We start from the raw sequence: 19,455 nt of genomic DNA on the forward strand, positions 1-19,455 counted from the left end.
GGGCAAAGAGGAAGGGAAAGACAAAAAAAAAAAGTTGACACCTGAAAAGTCTTTCCTTATGTTGAGGCCACAGCAAATCAGATTATAATGAAATTCTGCATAGATTAAACGCCCATCAACAGAAAACTTGGAAGCAAATGAGGAATTATATCACAGAAACTCAGTGTCATGTAAATCTCACTGAACAGGGAAATCAAAATGTTAGCAACAATTACATTCTTCTTATAACAAAATGGGTTCCAAAAATGGAAAAAAAGAATGGAAACACTTCTGGAAATAATTAAAGGGGGAGCAGGGATCATGGGTCGGGGGAGCTGGAGATGGAGGGAGGGGTGTGCTGGCAGTGATAAATATAGAACCATAATTTAAGAGACAGTAGGAAACGCTTTGTGTGTGTTAATTGGAAATGCATTCTGGAGGCTGCAGTTTGTTCACCATGAATGTCATGACCTTGGGTTCCTTGAGGGAATATGGTCTCCACCCTGTCCCCATGGTGAAGGGAAGAAGCGAGAAACCATGTCATTCAATGGATGAAAGAAGTTCCAGTTTATATGGTGGAAGGAACCATTTTTTTTTTGCCTTGTTTTTTGTTTTTCTGTATTTCATTCTTTGGATTAAAGAGAGAAACACTGTGGGATTACAGCAAAGTCGTCTCATTTGCCAAGGAAAGAGACTCAGAAATGAGACAGGTTGAGAACACTCTCATTCCATGCTGTAGTGGCAAGATGGAGTCTCCTCTCTGCTTTGGCCTCCTGAGATTCTGGTTAATCAAATGAGCATTTGGCCCAATGTAAATGGAGGTGCTGGGAACTGGCTTTGGAAAGAGCATTTATACCACTTCTCTGGGACAATTCTTTTCCCAGAGACCTGGCTGTGCGTCTCAGGATAGAAAAGAATGGGTCAGACTGGCTCACTGGAAAGCTCTAGCGAACTGCAAGTTGAAGTCTGTTATATATTTGGAAGAAAACTCTTGGTTTCTGAATGAGCAAAACGATCAAAGATAATCCTTCACTAAATTCCTGACAACTCACTTCTACTTCTTTACTTATTTTTAAAATTGTTTCCTCCTTCTATGCTTAGTTCTAAAATGCTCTTGTTGTGTTCAGTTGTCACAATTGAACACAACAAGAGCATTTTAGAACTAAGACCTCAAAGATGACCTGAGGCAGTGATGCACAGGCTCTAGTTGTATCCCAGATGTAAGCACATGAAGAGAAAAGCATGAACTTGATAAAAACACAGGCTCCCAAACCATCCCAGACACACCTAATCAAGATCTCTTGGGCTGGGAGGGTGGGGGTGAGAAGGGCAGGAAATCTACATTTATAACAAGCTCCCAGGTATGTTTATATGGCCATCGCAGCTCTGGTCTCCAGACACTTGGAAGCCGCTAAAAACCAAACTCCTCAAACTCCTTATTTTGTAACTATGTAAACTAAGACTTGGATATGGAAGTACTGCCAAAGGCCACACACAGCTGGACTAGAACTCAAATATGTCACTTCTCAGTCCAGAATTTTTTTTACTATACCTGAATCTCCTTCAAAGCATGACAAAGGCCTAAATTCTGTCTATGACCTCAGTCATTCCTGAGCCTACATCTAGAAATTCCATGGTCGTGATAATTGATGATGATGATGATGATGATGATGGTGGTGGTGGTGGTGGTGGTGGCAGTGGCAGCAGTGGTAAGCTAATGCTCACTTAATGCCTACTATGTGCTTGCCATTATATAATAACTTATTTAATCTTCAAAACAATTCTAGGGGATAGGCTCTATAATTGAATTGAGGCACAGAGAAGTCAAGGAAGTCATGCAAGGTCACATAGCTAGCAGAAGGTGGGATTGGGATTCAAGCCCAGGACAGGCAGAAGACAGAAGTGAGCCACTTCCTCAAAACACATCTCTTTGCATTTTAGTACTTTTCCTTTTTGTCATGCATGATGTTCTCATCGTCAGTTACCTCTCTTGACCTTAATTTTCTCCTTACTTCCCCCGCCTCCCCCACCCACCTGCTTGTAGATACAACAGAATATGGCAGAATGATCCTGGAATGAAGGAGAAACACTCAGCAGCAACCCCAAAGATGACTAGGGATATAGGCAAGGACTGTGGCTTATTAAGGTAAGTGCTAAAAGGGCTTTTTAGGAGTGAGCATAACAGGCAAAGCCAGGCATGGAGCCAACTAATGTCATGCTTTCTTTTCCCCCAAACCCACCCCAGGTTCCTACGAAATTGAAAGCAGGATCCAAATAAGAATCAAAGTCAACATTAGCTTTATTTCTTTGCCCCCAAATACATGGATTCTGCTTTACTGTGTTGGAGGACATGATTTGAGCCTTCTTTGGTTCAGAAAAATGTATAGGGAACCTCCTTTCTACCATCTTCCTGGCCTCCCTCACACCTATAATCAAGATATGAGGACCCATCTTGGAATAAGTAGAGAAGGAAGAGAAAATTCTAAGCTAGTTACTATAAGAGAAAGGCCACCAAAGCAGTGACCTTGGACACAAGCTCAGCAATCATATGAGTTCTTCTTCCTCCTTGCTTGGTGGGGCTGGGCAGGGGTCAGGGGCTGGGGGCATATTGGGGGAGTAGGCGGGAGGAGTTAGAAGTCTTTCTCTAATTGTATTCTCTCCTGGGGGATGAAGCAGAAGTCCCTTCTCCTCTGCAGAAGTATGAAGAGTAGGGTAATGGGTGTTATCTACTAACACCAGGGCTTGTCTCTGACATGCTCCGTGGCTTTCTCTATGCACTAACTACTCTGTAAGTGCTGCAAGCTCTCTGGCCTCTATTTCCTTGAGTCATTTTCCTTGAGTCATTCATACTGTCTTCCATTCTCCTCTTGTGACCAAAGAAACTCTGAATGTTGAATAGAAGAAACCCAGCCCCATGACCATGCAAGCAATGTCTTTGAACACATACAAATAGGTTAATTCACCTCTGGTCCATGCTTCCAATAACAATGAAAAGTCAGTACAAAGCATTAACCCATTAGGATATAACATTATCTTGGTTTTCCTTGCTTGCTCAAAATAAGAGCAAGTATCTTTGACTGGGAAGAGAAGTGGGGCAGAAAGATGATAAAAGAATCTTAGGGAGTACTGAGGATCATCACTACCACTGGATGCCAGAGCTGAATCCATGGAAGGTGCTGCTTAACTCCAGGGAGGCCCTATCTGCCTTGCCTGCAGCATTTCCAGCAGGAAGCTCTCAGTGTATGATCCACCTCCGCAGCCCCCTGGGAAAGCTGTATCATGAACATTTGGGATCATTTCATATTTCATAAATGGGCTTAACTCACACTCATGAGGTCAACTGGAAGGCCTACTGGATTTAATTATGCTAGAAAGGGAGTCAACCAGAAACATCACGCATGAAGCAGGAGAGAGGCAGCTGGGAGAAAGTGAGCAAGCAGAAGGGAGATTTGATGTGATATGCATCATCTCACCAGGATGAGGGGCCCAACCATGCAGCACCCCATGGCGGCGGGAGGCGGGGGGAACAACCAGCAGTCCCTGAGCCAGACAGAATCTAAAGGAGATTCTAATCCCGATCTATTTCCAGGAAGGCTTTAGGAAGCTGGTTGAGTTTATGTCACATTGGTGAGTGCAAAATAAGCCATGTAAAATGCTATACACTGTTGTGTCCAGATCCTTAAAAAAAAAATGTGATAAAGCTATCGAAGGTGTTAATACACGCAAACTCTTTCTTTCCATATTAGTTAGTTCTAAGTTCTGAGTCTAGGGTATGAAGTCTACAGGTTTGTATAACTTGACTCGGGGCCGAATTTGATGGGACAAAGAACAAGAATATATGTGAAATCATGGAGGAGAGACACTGACAGAAAGTCACAGAGATGAAAGAAGAATGAAGAACTGGTGAGCACAAACTTTCTATCGTGACATGGATTCATGGAACAACAAAAGGAACACATTGACTAAACCAACACAGGCCAGTAAGATAGGTCAGGGCCAGGCTCCTAGGAATTGCTGTGGCAGAGGCTGCTCAATTTCTTCCAAATCATTTCTCTTTTTCTTCCCTAATAATACACTTTTTAGCTGAGCATATTGCTACTCATAAAAAAGATAGGATTTTCCAGCCTTCTTTGCAATAAGTGTGGCCAAGGAACTAACTTCTTGCCGATGGGATATAAATGCATGTGTCATATGGCAGCCCCCTGTAATCTCCCTTAGGAGACAGATGGCATGCTCTCTTGGCCTCTTCTTTATCATCCCTTTCTCCACCTGCTGCCTTAAATATAGATGGCACCATCTTGGGCCATGATGATAAGGGCCACATTCCAGAGATGGTAGAGCGATGAGCTCCATGGAGACTTGGTTTGCAAGTATGTTGTAGGGCAGAATTATCACATCGGTCCTGGAAGGCTTATCTCCAAACTTTGTGTTCCATCTCTGAGAGAGACAGCCTACACCCTGGAATGAATGACTGTCTATTTGGGACCAGGTTTAGCTGCAAGTGACAAAAACAACTAAAATAACTGTCAGGTAAATGAGATAGAAGTGTTTTTATTTTTCTCATATAAACAAAGATCCACCTCCTCTGTTTAAAATATTCTCTCATCTCTAGAACTAAAGACTATTACCAGGTAACAGTTAATCCTCTCTTCTCAGAAGGAAATTATTCAACTGGGCCACCTCTCTTCGAATGTAGGCCTTCTTTCCCCACCATGTCTCTTCATTGTCCTCTCGATATCTGCCCTTCCATTCTTCCCTTTATTCCTTTTGAGTTTGGGAGAAAATCCAGTCAGGGGCTAAAAATGCCTTAAGTCAAAGCAAAGCTCCAGGAAGTCTGCAGAATCAGCCATATGACTTGAATGTTGGGCCAGCAAGCCAGCAGAAGGGCAGATTGGCTTAAAACCAACTCAACGTCCAGCTCCCTGAACATGACCCTCGAGGCAGTGCAGCCCTAAGAAGAGAGAGGGAGGAAGTGGGCTTCCAGTACGGGTAAGCCTACACACTTGAGTGGTTCTGCAGGCTCAAGGCCAAGATGCACAACACCCCCCAGCTGCCTCGCAACCCCAATCGTTTGGGATTGCCTCACCCCTGCGCTTTTTCATTACCTGACCTAAGGATCTCCTGAGGCAAATAAAGTTCTCCATGTAGGGTGAAGTTAGTGAAGCGAAAATAATAAACTTTCATGAGCGTGTTTCAATTTTCACTTGTGTTTATGGCCAAAGGTGTTTTTTATTTTAATAATCGCTGCTGGAACAAGGGCAAGCCACATGCTGCTAACTTGTTAAAGAGAAGAGGAAGGAGGAGAGAGAAAGAGAGAGTGAATGGGAGTGAGAGTCTGTGTTCAGCAGTAAATTTCCCAACAGCCTGCTCTAATCCTTCCAGTTTTGAATCCCACCCTTAAAACCTTAATGACAGAGAAAGGGATAAAATATTATCTGGACCGTGTTCTGTTGACAGTTTGTCCTAGGCTCATTTTAACCATGATAATTCAGTGATTTTTGCACGTGTGTGTCTGTGTGTGTGTGTTTTAAGGGAGAGACATCAGCATTCTGTGGTACCATTTCATAATGTAGAGTGTGTAAAAGGGAAGGAATTTGGAAGAATCAGGCTCCTTCCAGTTGGACATCAACTTGACCGTTGTTTTCAGCTCACTTTTATCTGGCAGAGGTTCTGTTTGCTTTTAAATGTCAGAAAAGGTTAAGAAACCTTTGAAATCTGCAAAAGATTTTCTAGACGTATGAAAAGGATGTCCACCCTATAATAGCATAAATTAATCACCCCTCCCCATTTTTGAAATTGCCTTTTAAAGAGAATATATCTGAGGAATCAAATTAAAGACAAAAGAATTCAAATAAATGCTCATTTGTGGGTCTCAGTATTTGACTTCAGAATGAGTGGACCTAGAAGTATCCAAATGTTATATTTCTCTCTGTCTTTATCAGCCGTCCTAACTCACATTTTCCCAAATCATGAAGATTCAAGAGAAAATATTGTGGCTCAGAGAGCATTAACATATCCCTTGGCCCTACCTCTAAAGCTGGGTGCAGTAGTGAGGGACTTAAGGCCCCCAAGTGACTAATGAGCCCCCTCTGTGTCTAGAGGTGCTTCTTTTTTTTTCACTATCACTGGTGTCTAGTACAAATGCATGGGGTGAATGAGCAGACACAAGCTCTCCAAGTCTCAGTACACTTTCCTATACAGTATGTGCCAGTCTGCAGACCACCACCAGGGTGTACAGAAAATATAACTCTCTGAGGTCAGGGGGAAGTGTTAATAACTAACTTTATAGTTTAAGATGCTATTCTGATGTGCTTAAGCTCAATACTTTCAAGAACCCATCACCTTCCAAAGGCAGAGGCTAAGTCTGGGTGCTCACAGAGGACAAAAGCCTGTGGGCTCTCAGGCCACCTGTTCACCTGAGTGCCCACAGAGACATTCTTTGAGCATCTGGTTATCAGTGGCTATCAGTCCAAGCAGATTGCTGCTGAATTGTCCTTTGCTCCTGTCACCTGCCTGTTTAGGCTCAGCGGCTTTTCTTACTGCATTTGCAGATATAGGTTCCATTATGTTCTGTGCCCTGCAGAGGCATGGAAATCTCAGTAAGGGACCATATGCTGAGACTCACAGCAGATATTTCCTGCCTGGGATTCTGTATAAGAAGCAGGGCCTCTCTTTCCATGACCCACGAAAAGTATGATCTTACCACTTTCCCTTTCATTATCTTCCCCACTTCTGCCTGTGGGAACATTTTCTAGGATGGATCTTTCCAGGCATTTTTTTCTGTGTTTTGAGTTCTCCCCATCTCCCTAAGGTTGTGGGCTTTAAAGACAAAAGCTACAAATAGCCTTTTATTTCTATTCTCTAGCACTATCTTAGCCCTTCTTTGTCATGAGAACTTAACACTGAATTGAAAAGTGTGTGTGTATATGTGCCCATGCAGGTACACGCATGTGTACTCAGGCACATACAGGGGCTAGGGAGTGGATGTAGTAAAGTATTGGAGGGGAGAAAGTCAGTGAATATCTTTAAACTCTTCTTCTGTGTTTATAAATACACAAAAGTGGGGTGAGGAGCTTTTGATACTCCCAGCATTGAAATAGTGACTGTGGAATATTGTCATTTTTAGCTCTTAGAAAACTATTAGATAATTAATCTAAGCAGTATATATGGTTTATTTCCCTGAAATTGCTTCTGCTTAATCTATGTGTTCAATAAACTGGAGTAGAAATAGAGTTGAAAGGGCTCTGATTTTCTCATGCAAGCCCTGGAGGACAGGACTGAAGAGACTTACCCTGAAGTAACCATAGAAGGACAGCCCACAAGGACTTTCCAGCCCTCTGTTCCAGGGGTCAGGCCACATCATTGCACAAGCAGTTGAAGGTAGTGTGTACAGGCTGGGTGGTCAATATCAACAGAAAAGGGAGGAGGGCATGATGTGCTGTGACACTAAGGAATCACTAGTTTTCTAAAGAGCAAGTCCCACCCCAAAGAAGTAGAGCTAATCTCTCAACTTGGCATCCAGAAGGGGAAAGGCACAAGTCAGAGTAGCCTCACAAAGCAATGAGGTGCCAATTTCCACCTCATCCTTAAGTCATAATTCTCCAGGCCTCAGATCACTCAAGCTAACCACTCCTGCCAGCCAAGACTTTCTCCTATCCTATTCATTACAGCACAGCCCAGAACTCTTACCATAACATGCAGAACAACAGGCCAAACCATGAGGTGAGGGCTGCAGCCAGGTAAAATATATTTTATAACCATAGGGAGAGCAAGCCTTTATAAAATATTTAGGCACCTTAAATCTCAGTGTTTCCAGCTTAGTCGTCCTACTTCTGGAGTCCTTTCCCTACTCACCTTCCTGGCATCCCTCCTCCTCATAAAGTCAGAACATTTCTGCTGTCATTTCTTCCAGAGGATACTTGTAGATAGGAAGAAGTTAAACGTGGGGGTCTTCAGACCTGTGTTGGAGCCCAGCCCCTATCAATAGCTGGATAATTCTGAGCTTAGTAACCAGCATATGGGAGGCCTCCACTAAGTGTCTGTCCAGCTGAATCCATCCACAATCTCAGGAAGATGCTAACAGTAATTTGCACCTTCAGTACGTATTTGTTCTAAAGTGTGGCTACCAACTTTTTCTGAGTGCATATTATTTTTAAAAACCAAGAAAATTTATAAACCACTGTCTTATGATTAATATCTATTGATTAATAGAGTACATCAGAACCCAAAGCTATATAAATTCAGCACCCCCTGAAATATGACTCATATTTTTTAATCAGAATATCTACTGTGTTTAAAAAATCATAGTACATATATGTGCACAGTATATCATCTATTAAATCTATTATAATACTTTGTTTAAAATGCAAATTTCTGAGACCCAACCCTAGAATCTCTGATCCAGTGGATTTGGAAGTACAGTCCCAGAATCAACATTTTACCCACTGGTGTGTATGAGTGTTCTTGTTCTTGTTTTTGTTTGAGATGGAGTCTCACTCTGTCGCCCAGGGTAGAGTGCAGAGGTTCAATCTCGGCTCACTGCACCCTTCACCTCCTGGGTTAAAGTGATTCTCCTACCTCAGCCTCCTGAGTAGCAGGGATTACAGAAGCCCACCAGCATGTCTAGCTAATTTTTGTATTTTTAGTAGAGACAGGGTTTCACGATGTTGGCCAGGCTAGTCTTGAACTCCTGACATAAGGTGATCCTCCTGCCTTGGCCTCCCAAAGTGCTAGGATTATAGGTGTGAGCCACCACACCCTGCCTGGTGTGTTTTTTATAATAGTAGTTAAAAAAAAAAAAAAACACTGTCCCAAGGGGGCTTACTTGAATTAAATATCTATTTATTATGGCAGCTTTCATAATTTAAGTAAATAGGGCTTTAGTTTTTAGGCTGTTAATACTTTGTATTAGCTTTGCTCATCATCTGTCCTTAATGTTTTGTGAGGTACATGAAGGTAACTATTATGAAGATTTGTGGGAAATACTGGTTCAATGGCTAGGTCATCAGATTGCAGAGGTGATAAAAATGGAATTTAGTACCTTGTGAGTGTCCGTTAAAGAACACTCTTTCCAATTTTCTTTGTCTTTCACAGTATAGGCTTAAAGCCTGCAAGTGTCATTTCTAGCCCTGCAAAGAGAAATGAAGATTGTGTTACTTCTCATTGGCTCTACACCAGTTTTACAAACTCAGTTTTGGCCAGAGTTATTCCTTAGTTGTGTGTCTTCCAAATCACACAATCCAGAGATCCATAATTGAACAACTCATGCAGTGCTAGAAGTTTAGCTCCCCTTCTCCAATAAACATGGGGATGACCATGGCATCACTGTTGCTGGTCTGGGCATGGCCTGTGGCTTGTCCATTTGGGAGTCCAATTAGAGAATATGGATGGTTTCAGAATCCATTTTGTCTAAAAAGAAAGGAACTTGCCCCTTTCAATAATGCTGTGGAATTTTCAACCTGATTATTAAGAGCTCTGATGAGTCAAACTTAGGCTGGGTTTCTGGCTTCACATAACTCCCACATTCTTTGAGTTTTGGATTCCTCTAGAATCCATCACATCTAAGACCCACAATGACTTCAGTTCCTATATTATATTAGAGATCTGAGGAGCATAGCAAGAATCTGCTTCCCTCGCCCTAGTTTCCATTTAATTCAGAGAACAGAACTCTTAATTTATATTTCCCTGACAAACAATGGCTTGACTTACAGAGAAAAGGCGTCTCAGAAACTTGGACAAACTTGAGAAGAGAACTAAATTAGAGGTTAAATAAAATTCAGCCTTCCCACTTCAGCCAGGTTCTGCCATCTCTAGTTACTATAAACAATTGGGATTCTGAAAGTATTGAAAAAAATACATTGACAATCTCCTCCAAAGGAGAAAGGAATTATAAGACCATTTTGAACCTCTGTGCTTCTCAGCAGTAATATGGTTATACAGGACAAATTTAGCCCAAAGAAAGACACCTAGCTACTGTTCCACTAAACCCTTGGAAAGGGGAGTAAATGGTCCCAACGTTTGTCATTTGTCTGCAAAGTCCTCTTCTAAGACATGCATGGAATCCATAAAATAATAGGCAATGTCTCCTGGCTTGCTCTCTCTCTCCCTCACTCCCCACCACCTCACACCCCACAAAAGGAAAGGGTGGATTTTCATCCTACTTTGGAAACGTTTGGTGAGTATCAACCTTGCACTAGGATTTCTGTAGGCCAAAATGTTGAAGATAAGGGCCACAGAAGATGTGTAACATAAGATATGCCATCCAGAGATAGAAATTCAAGCATCATTTTGTGTTGTCCTACGCTTGCTATGAACAAGAAAATTACTATTTATTTTTTTCAAAATATACAAACCAGAGAAAGGGCACTGATTAGCTTTGACTTGGCTTCAGTGGTTGATGTATAGTTCTGTAATGCTGTCTTCCTTTCTGCAAAGCTGTGGCAGCCATCATCTATTCTAATTTTCCAACTTGAGGAAACCTACTTCCACCTTGAGAAAGTCCCCTATATAGAAACATTTAGAAACTCCTAAAGGCAAACTGAGCAAAGACAATATGTGTGCTTTTCTCACTGTGGCTTTGGTCAAGTCTGTTCCCCTCTTGTGGCCATGGTTTCCCCATATGTATGAGACAGCCAGACTAGACCTCTAAGGCTCCTTTGAACTGAAATAGTCTACCAGTCCGTGGGACTCTGCCTCCCCTTCACCTCCACCTCCCCACATACACACACAACTCCCTTCTCTGCCTTGTGGTAAAACCCTGGCTCCCTCCTTTTTCTTCTTGGCTTCTATACCCAGGGCCCCATACTGTCAGAGGAAAAGGAGTAGAATAGATATTCCATACTAAACAATTAGAGTCTGGCTGTTATTTGTGTTACTGCCTCCAGGTTGGGGATGGGATAGTATTTCCATTTTAGTTAAGACCCTATGGGACTTCAGCATCAGTACAGTTGACAGAAAAAAGAAAGAGGAAAGGAAATAACAGACTTTCCAAAGACCTTTACTGGCCACTCAAGTCTTAATGTGCCATTTTTATGAATAACATGGTCCTAGAAAAGTCTATCTCATAGAAGAGGAGGGAGCCATATTTCAGAACCATTAGGAGAGAGTGAAAGGAAACAAAGGCTTTTGGGAATTTCAGCAAGAGGAAGGATTAAAGCAAAAAGGTTGCTGTTTAGGATATGCAGGGAGAAAAAGACCTGAGATGATCAGGGATAGTGAGTCCATATGCAAAGGCTGCTAGCCTGGAAGACATAGCTTCCCATGCAGTCTCAAATTGCCTCTCAATGCAGCCTCCAGGAGCTGCCACCATTGATCTATTGTTAGGGGAGGTTGAGCCTCCTGGGCATCCATTAGGTTATACTGAAATAGGCAATTGCAGACCTGGCAGATGGGAGTTAGAAAAGAGCAGGGGAGCTCCTCTGACATTTTGAGGGTGATGGCATGAGCAGCTAACCTGGTGCCTAATGAGCAGGGCCACATTGGAGATCGAAATGCTTGAACCATGGTTGACCTCAAATTCTAAGGGGTCATGGCAGTACACTGTTCTCTCTGTCACTCAAAGTAGATGCCGCCTCTACAGCCCATCAAGTTCCCTGTCCAGTCTCTCTTTGAGAACTCCCAGGAGCAGGGAGCTCACTACTTTTTGAGTCTGCTTCATTGCCAGGCAGCTCTATTAGGAAGTTTTTCCTTGAGTTGAGGAAAAAACTTACCTGTCTGTAACATGCACCCACAGAGTCTAATTCAGTCTTCTGAGACCACACAGTGGGAAAGAAATAACTAGGGAATTGATTAAAATCCTGCTGTCGGACAGAAGAGCTGACAGGGATACCCAGTTTACTAACTAGCCTGCAGCTATTCAGCTCCTGTGGAAGTCCAACAAGGTAAGTCCCAACACCTAGGGCAGGCTTTGCACATGGAAAAGTGGCCAGAAATGTGGGAATTACAGGACCAGAGAACTAAGCATGATCAGAAGTTCTCAACAGCCAGGGATATAAAGAGTGGAAAAAATAAGTTATCGCTAGGGTCATTCCTATTATTTATGTATAATTTGTTCTCAATATCTTTTCAATGCCTGTAACAGGGCTTGGCATATATGAGATGCTCAATAAATACATGTGGAAAGAAGGAATCTCTAATCAGAACCTTGTTAATGGCTGTAAGTTTTCATCATCTGATCATTTATGCAAACAACATTTAATAACCACTACATGTGTATTAGGCACTGGAGAGTTTACAGATAAATGTGACATGAGCTCAAGACTGAAAATCTGATGGGGAAGGAAAAATATTTACCCAAGTAGCCATAAGTGCACTAAGAAAGGGTCAAGATAGGACATGGTGAGCCCCCTAAACACAGGGACATATTGTAAACAGAGTTAACAAAAACCCTTGATGTAACAACTCTTCAACTAGTGTCACTCTGTTAAACTTGAAGCTCAATATTCCCTCTTCAATTGACAAGAACACAGACTAATGATTCAAACTAAAATTCTAAGATGTGAATTTCCCGATGGAGCTGGAAGGAGAAAGTTTCCCATGGAGGGTCCTTGTTTCTGGCTCTCTCTTTGCTTCCTGGCAAGACCTCAATTGGCACTCCTCTGAACGACCCACCCTACTGTAAACTTCTCCCTGGCAGCTCACCTTCTCCCTGGACTTGCAACTGCGAATTGCATACCTGGCTGCAGCCAAGAGATTTCAGGAAATGGTACTTTGGAAACTCATCTTTAATGAAAACAGATAAAGCAGCTGGCAGTGGAGCCAAGGAAAACTCCACTTTTTCTGAAAAGCAAGCAGCTTGTTGGCACCGGAAACCTACCTGCCCAACGCCATCACTACCACATCCTCTAATAAATGCACCAGCACACATAGGATACATAAATGTTCCTCAGCAAGGCTGCAGAGCACACCCTCAAAAACCTGAAGAATCTTTTTCCCACCGCCCTTTGGAGGACCCTACAGCCCCTGGTTTGGAGGCCCAAACCCACAGGCCTGCATTGTATGCTTCCTTCTAGAGAAACCCTGATGGCTTCTTCCTCCACACCGTAGACAATGTAAAGCAAATTGAGTGAAATTTTTGTAGGCATTTCTAAGTTAGATGAACCTTCTAGCAATTTTCACTTATAAGCAATGAGGGTTTTGTTCCCAATTTAGTAAAAGGAAAAATAAAAGATGCGAGTTGGGACCATTTCTGCTATGAGGGTGGCATTAGTAAGCTGACCTTCACTCTGTGGGAGGCAGCTGAACCCTGCTGAGAAATGTCATTTAAACAATATTCCCTTGCACAGTTGTAACACTTTCCAACTTACAAAATGTTTTCACTTGCCTGCTCTCATGAGAGCCTCAGAGCAAAGTTGTGTCATTGCCAGGATTATGGTCATCAGTGCATGCAGATGAGGAAACCGAGGCTGACAGACAATAAGCGGTTTGCTCCAGCACATGCAGAAAGGAAACAACAAATCCAGGACTGGAGCACAGAACTCCCCTGCTGCATTCGGCCTGCTTCTTCAGGGGCTCGTGGCTGCTTCTAATCTGAACATCAGATCATTCAACAATCTGAGATTCCCCATGAACAAAAGCTAACAGAACGTCTATCTTTCTATAAATCATGATAGTTCCTGGTTCTTGGGATCAATTTCATGAAGCTATAGCAAAATTGTCAGCATTTTAAGTTTTTAGAACTTAATCCTCTTCCCTGTAGAATGGACTTGGGAGCCAGACTCAGGGAATTATTTGGGTTTATAGAGTAAGGCTCGACTCTGGGGCTCTAGGAAATCAGTGTAACTGGTGGTAACCTGAAAGGTATTGAGTGTCCCTCCAGGAATAATATTAGTTATTAAAATGGTAACTTATCTGTTTGTTGTCAGATTCATTGCCAAGCCTTGCTCTGCCCTGTTCTGCATCACAGGGGCTGACCTCCTCCTGGTACATTTCCCAAGCTCCTGTTCCATCTGGCTCCTGATTAAGTTTGGCCAATGGGAGGCCTCAGAAGAACATTAGAGGAAGGAAAAAGCCAAGGTATTTCCCCTGTTTCATCTGTTTATTAGAGACATTGCAGCAGCAGTCTGGTCTCTTCTGGGGTTCCACTTCCACCAGGAAGCCTCTCCCTTTGCACTCCCAGTTCCTAAACTCTGCTAACATCACTTCCCATCTCAGTCACTTTAGCCCTAGCTAGAAATATCTTCCTGATAGTCTAAGGCTTGCCTCACCCATTTGCCCGTTTTGCTCTGTCAACACCTTTGGAGCAAGTTTCTCATATTAAGGTTCATCTCTTGACCTGCCTGGCATAGATTCTGTTTTCCTGCCTGAAACTTAAACAATACAGCTACCATTTTATATGCGCCTTTCTTAGTTTCTGCTACTCTGTTTAACAATGTTTGATGTTAAAGAATCTTTTGGTTCAACCAACTTCCTAAGGAAGTTTTCCAAGGAAGAGCTTGGACAGTGGTGTACTGGTAACTGATATTTAACAATTAGTTCTCCAAGAAAGAAAAACTTTTATTTATAGCATTTGCCAATTTCCATGGTGCAACTACTCCCATCATGGCTGATTTCAAGCTACCAGCATAATGTCACTGAATATGGATTTGGAAAGAGACACACAATAAACTTGAGCTGCTGCAGCCTGCTCATGGGATATCTGAGCAAGGACAACTGTATACCCTGAGTCAGCTGAACAGTGAAGGGTTTTGGGCACAGTGCTGAGTTGCTCTAAATAAATTACAAAAGTCTTTGAGGCTTCAGAGAGTAATGAGAGGCCCAGAAGAAAGAGGAAGCTGCAGAGAGCCAAAAAGGAAAACAAGGGGGAAAAAAATGTCAGATAGGAATTTGGGGAGTGAAGTGTTAAGAGCTGTGAGCTGTAGTTTCCCCCAAGAGAACTGTAGAATCAATGGTAAAAGATCTCCTTATCATTAATGCATTGAAGAGCTGAAATTATTTGGGAGGGTGAATTGAAGAGCCAAGGGAACTGCCAAAGAAAAACAGAACAGGTGGGTTACAATGGATTGTAGAGTGGCATCGTCAGGAGGGGCCTTAGAGATCCTGCAAACAGTGTTATTTAACAGATGAGGAAACTGAGCCTCAGAAAGGCCAAGACCATCCTGGCATATAATGGCAGAACCCCAGTCTAGAATGGGTTTCCTGACAAGGGCATTCATTCATTCAATAAATATTGCTTGGTGCTAGACATCTATTGTGAGCACCACAGACATGGTCTTTATCTTCAAGGACTTTACCATCCACTGGAAGAAAGAAGGATTAAATAGCTTATCATAGTATGTAACTATTTTTTCATGTGATGAGTACTATGAAGAAAAAACAGAGGGCACTTTAATAGACCTTACACAAAGACCTAATTTAGACCAAGGGGTACAGAAAAGCATCTCTGGGGAAGTCTGAACCTGAACTGAGAAAGGAATGAAGAACATGAATCTGTCAGGTAAAGATGAGGGGAAAGAGGGCTCCAGGTAAAGGGACTTCAGACACAGTGGCTCTGCTTCAGGGTTTGGTCCCAAACAAATGCCTCTTATGTAGTATATCTTCTCTTTCATCACTAAACACTCTGAAATTTGTTATATCCTCTAAGTCCTGAGTTATAAGCAAGATGATTAAACTTTGTCATAAGGCAGTATCTTGAATTTAGGTGCAAATATAAGTGTGTGACTGGCTGTTATCCATATACTTTGGAATGAAAATTGGTGAGTGCCATGGGCCTGGGCAGTGCTCACCTCCTGTCAATGGGAGCCAGCAATGCGTCCTGTAGATCCCAGGCCAAAGTGAAGCCCTTGCTTCTCCCTGTGGGCAAAACTGAGATAAAGAACACATTCTCCCGGCCATGTCATCATATTTTTACCTGCCAAAACCCATTGCTGATGTCCCCGTGCCTTCCCTAACCGGTGGAGGTGGACAGCATACCCTGGGGAACCTAAAAATTCCTCAGCTATGGCCCATTACCCTCTCCACCTGTGGGGTTGAGTCTGAGCCATTTCTTTCCCCCAGGCTTCAGAACCACTTCTCCCAGCAACATTCCTCCCATCTTGATCTACGGAGGCTGGGAAGAGACATGAAAGCTTACTTTTGCTCTCACGTCAAGTAAGTCCATCAATTATGCTTTCTAATGTTTAATTCCATTATTTTATCATCAAATAACTGAAGCCAGGTTTATCTTCAATTTGTTATGACCTCTCCAGCCCTTAACTTTAGACAAAGCAAACTCTACCAAAAACACCCCGAATGGACTTGCTACAAAAATTTGGGTAAAGTTTATTTTTCTCATCTCTAAATTAGATGCATAAAGCCAACCTTTGCAGAGAAGTGACTGTAAGGAAGAACAAATAACTTACTTGTCAAATTTCTGGAGGTCTTCCTGTAGCACCATCTGGAGAGCCCAGTGCTATAATTCCATGGATATGATTGTGAGGTCTTTTGTGAGGAATGTCTTTTTTCCAGCAGCTAGAATTCCAGCCCACTAATATTTCATGGACTTGGCATGTTGACATCCCTCAGACTCAGTTTCTCTCCTTTGCAAAATAAGATAAATAATACGATCTAGTCAACTGGCACCATAAGAACAATTCTCAAAATAATTTAGTGCACTTTAGAAGGAAAGACATCAGTAACATTCAAGTTCTTTGGCATTTTTTTTTTTTCATATTGAATCACTCCAAGGTAAGGGTTTTAAAAAATCTAAGTGGGGAAATCAGCAAAGATATCCACACAAATCAGTATGTTTCTTTTTGGCATATGGCATTACTATGCATTTTGATGTTAAGGATAAGCAATTTTCATCAGTATTTTTTAAATGTGCTGAGTCTTTTCTCTCAGGCTCCTGGATTCAAGGGGCTGAATAGATGGGAATTCCTGCTGTCTCTGGAGAACAGCTTACTTCCTTTCCCAGGCTTCCCAACCCCACCCAGGATCACTTGTCATTGAGATTAACCTTTGTGGAGAGGCGCCCAGAAGCGCATCTCTCTCGGAGTGTGACAGCTTTTTCAGGATTATCAGGAAGTGGAGAGTGTGTGTGACCCAGGAGGGACACACATCTATGTTACAGAAGAAGGCTGAGGCTGCAAAACATGCCCCAGAAAGGAAGCGGATGTTACACCTTCGCTACCTCGCTGTTCTGAAATAGGAAGACATCCACTTGTCCTTCTGGGCATTCAACATTCCACTCACAAACTCCCCTCCTGGAGTCTCTCTCTGGTTCAGTGAATTGTATGTTCCAGAAACCAGCCCTTCCCCCACCTCAACCCAGAGGACTTACTAGTTTTGATGTGAAAGGTATTGATTCGGGAGCTCTTGATGGCTGATGGCTCCCTGCTAACGCCCTTCCCCCTAGTGCGTTTATTAAACACCCTCCCCCCTAGTGCATTTGGCAGGTCCCAGAATTCTGCTTTCTTGTGTTCCCTTCCATTTTCTTCATTGTAAGCCCCTCCTCCATCAAATAAACCCTAACTTGGGTTTAAGACCTTCTTGGAAGATGATTCTATACCCTCCCTTTATAGACCTCCGCAACCCTCACTCTTATTCAAATGAGAGAATCACTAAAGGGCTCCTTGTCCTTGCCCCCCAGCAGACCCTCATAAATCCACAGTGAGTTTTTTTTTAATTAAAGCGTCCAAATAATTAATGATCGACTCCATTTGTGCCATTGAAAACCAAAATGTCACACGGTTGAAAAGACCCAACCAAATAATTCAGTGTACCCTATAAAGCTTTAAAAAAGCAGAGCCCAAGAGGCCTGCATGACTGGTTTCTGTGCTGTCTGAAAAGCTTGGTTGGGTTTTGGGCACTTGATTGGATTCCAGGAATAATGTGCCCTGAGCACAAAGGGCTCTTTTGATGTGTCTGTGCCATAGCTCCTCCCCTTTTCCTCCTCACTTTACCTGGGATACATATTCTCCTTGTCTCCCAAGTTGGAAAAAATAACCCATGGAAGAGAGGAAAAAACAGCAGAGGGAAAATCTAGGGTGGAAGAGGGGAAGAATTCTGCAGTTCTTAGTCTGAGTTTGGTTACTAAAGTCTGGTTATTCCAGAAGGAATAGAAGAAGTGACGTTTATACAATGTCTGTGACCAGACAATGGGAAACCGTAATGATAAGATGTCTCTTGTTTGAATGTGGTCCCTTGAGCTATAGGTAATGAGTGAGTCTTTGAGCAAAGACTTGCCACTTTCAAACAGTCAGAGGTATGGCAGGTTACTAACCCTAGAAATCAACATGAATTTAGATGCCTAATCCAGCCAGAGAATCTTACAGATAGTGAGTCCAGCCCATTGGTTTTCCATGGGTACCAGAATATTCAGGAAAGATGGAAAGAAAGAAGACAGAACTTCCATTGCTAGAATGTCCTTAAAAAGTGGCAGAGCAAACTAGAGGCCAGGACTGTATAAGCAATGGCCCTGAGAGATAAGGATTGTGGGTCTAACCCCAGCATACAGATGTCCAGATTGGCAGCAAACTGCAGTAAGCTGGTGCTAATACAGGGCTATTTTTGTCTGTCTGGGCTGACTTGAAGAGGATGTTTTATCCTTCTAGCCTCATTCTCCTTATCTACATAAAGATGGACTTGTACTACACCACCATCAGCTCTGAGATTCTATTTCAGAAATCTATTGCTGCCCCAAAATTTGATGGCTGACAACAAGAATCTACTTACTTAGGTCTTTTTGGTTTGATCTCAACAGTGTTTTATGGATATCTGTGTAGAGATTTATACATATATAGATTCATTGGTAGAGTTATCCCAACTATATGTTTTTGATATTACTGTAAATGGTATGCTTTTTAAATTTTATTTTTAAATTACTTGTTAAATATATTTATTTACATATGTATATAGAAATATTGATTTATATATACCAGCAAGAAATCATCAGCTCTGAGATTCTGCTTCAGAACTCTATTTCTGCCCCCAAATTTAACTGATTTTTATAGATTGAATGTGTATCTAGTAACTTCACCAAACTCACTTACTAATAATATTTTATAGATTCTCAGTCTGTCTTCTCACCATCAACTCTCAGCTGGTAAGATCACAAGGAAGATGCTTGATATATCTTTTAGGTTTCTTAGGTTGTAAGCAACAGAAGTGACTCTGACTAGCTTAGATATAAAGTAGAATCTATTTTAAGGCTATGGGATAGTTCTGTGAATCACAGAAAAAAAATGAACTGTTAGACCTCAGAAAATGAGAGGGCCTAGGCTAGCATTCAGGCACAAATCAACTATCTCTATCAGGACGATCTCTGGACTTACCCTTGTGTAACTTCTCTTAAGATTCAAATTCCTCAGAGAGCAGGTCTTGTTGGCCCTATTTATCTCCGGCCCTTGGCCACATTGCCAGTCAATTGAGAGGCCCACCAAAACTGCATGCAATGCCAGAAGAGTGCTACCCCAAAGGAAATTCAAGGTGCTGTTATGCAAAGGGAGAACTCATGCTGCAGACATAAAACAACACATGACCACCATGTGTGATATCTAA

At 42.3% G+C, this 19,455-nt stretch overlaps 2 long non-coding RNA genes across 5 annotated transcripts in view; one reads left to right on the plus strand and one right to left on the minus strand.

The window, feature by feature from the left end:
• The window catches only part of LOC129488411 (uncharacterized), a 127,441-nt gene that overhangs the window by 35,530 nt on the left and 72,456 nt on the right, over positions 1 to 19,455 (minus strand). For all 4 annotated transcript variants that reach the window (XR_008659654.2, XR_010122224.1, XR_010122223.1 and 1 more), the window contains exons 2-3: positions 16,317 to 16,493; positions 9,020 to 9,107 (exon numbers count right to left, since the gene is read on the minus strand). This is a non-coding gene — a long non-coding RNA (uncharacterized lncRNA). The remainder of the gene's footprint in view (positions 1 to 9,019; positions 9,108 to 16,316; positions 16,494 to 19,455) is intronic.
• Positions 7,607 to 15,998, plus strand: LOC134737373 (uncharacterized). Its single transcript, XR_010122228.1, has 3 exons — positions 7,607 to 7,701; positions 13,842 to 13,992; positions 15,973 to 15,998. It is a non-coding gene; the product is annotated as an uncharacterized lncRNA (long non-coding RNA).

Source organism: Symphalangus syndactylus, chromosome 8 (assembly GCF_028878055.3).
Source record: "Symphalangus syndactylus isolate Jambi chromosome 8, NHGRI_mSymSyn1-v2.1_pri, whole genome shotgun sequence".
Taxonomy (NCBI): Eukaryota; Metazoa; Chordata; class Mammalia; order Primates; family Hylobatidae; genus Symphalangus; species Symphalangus syndactylus.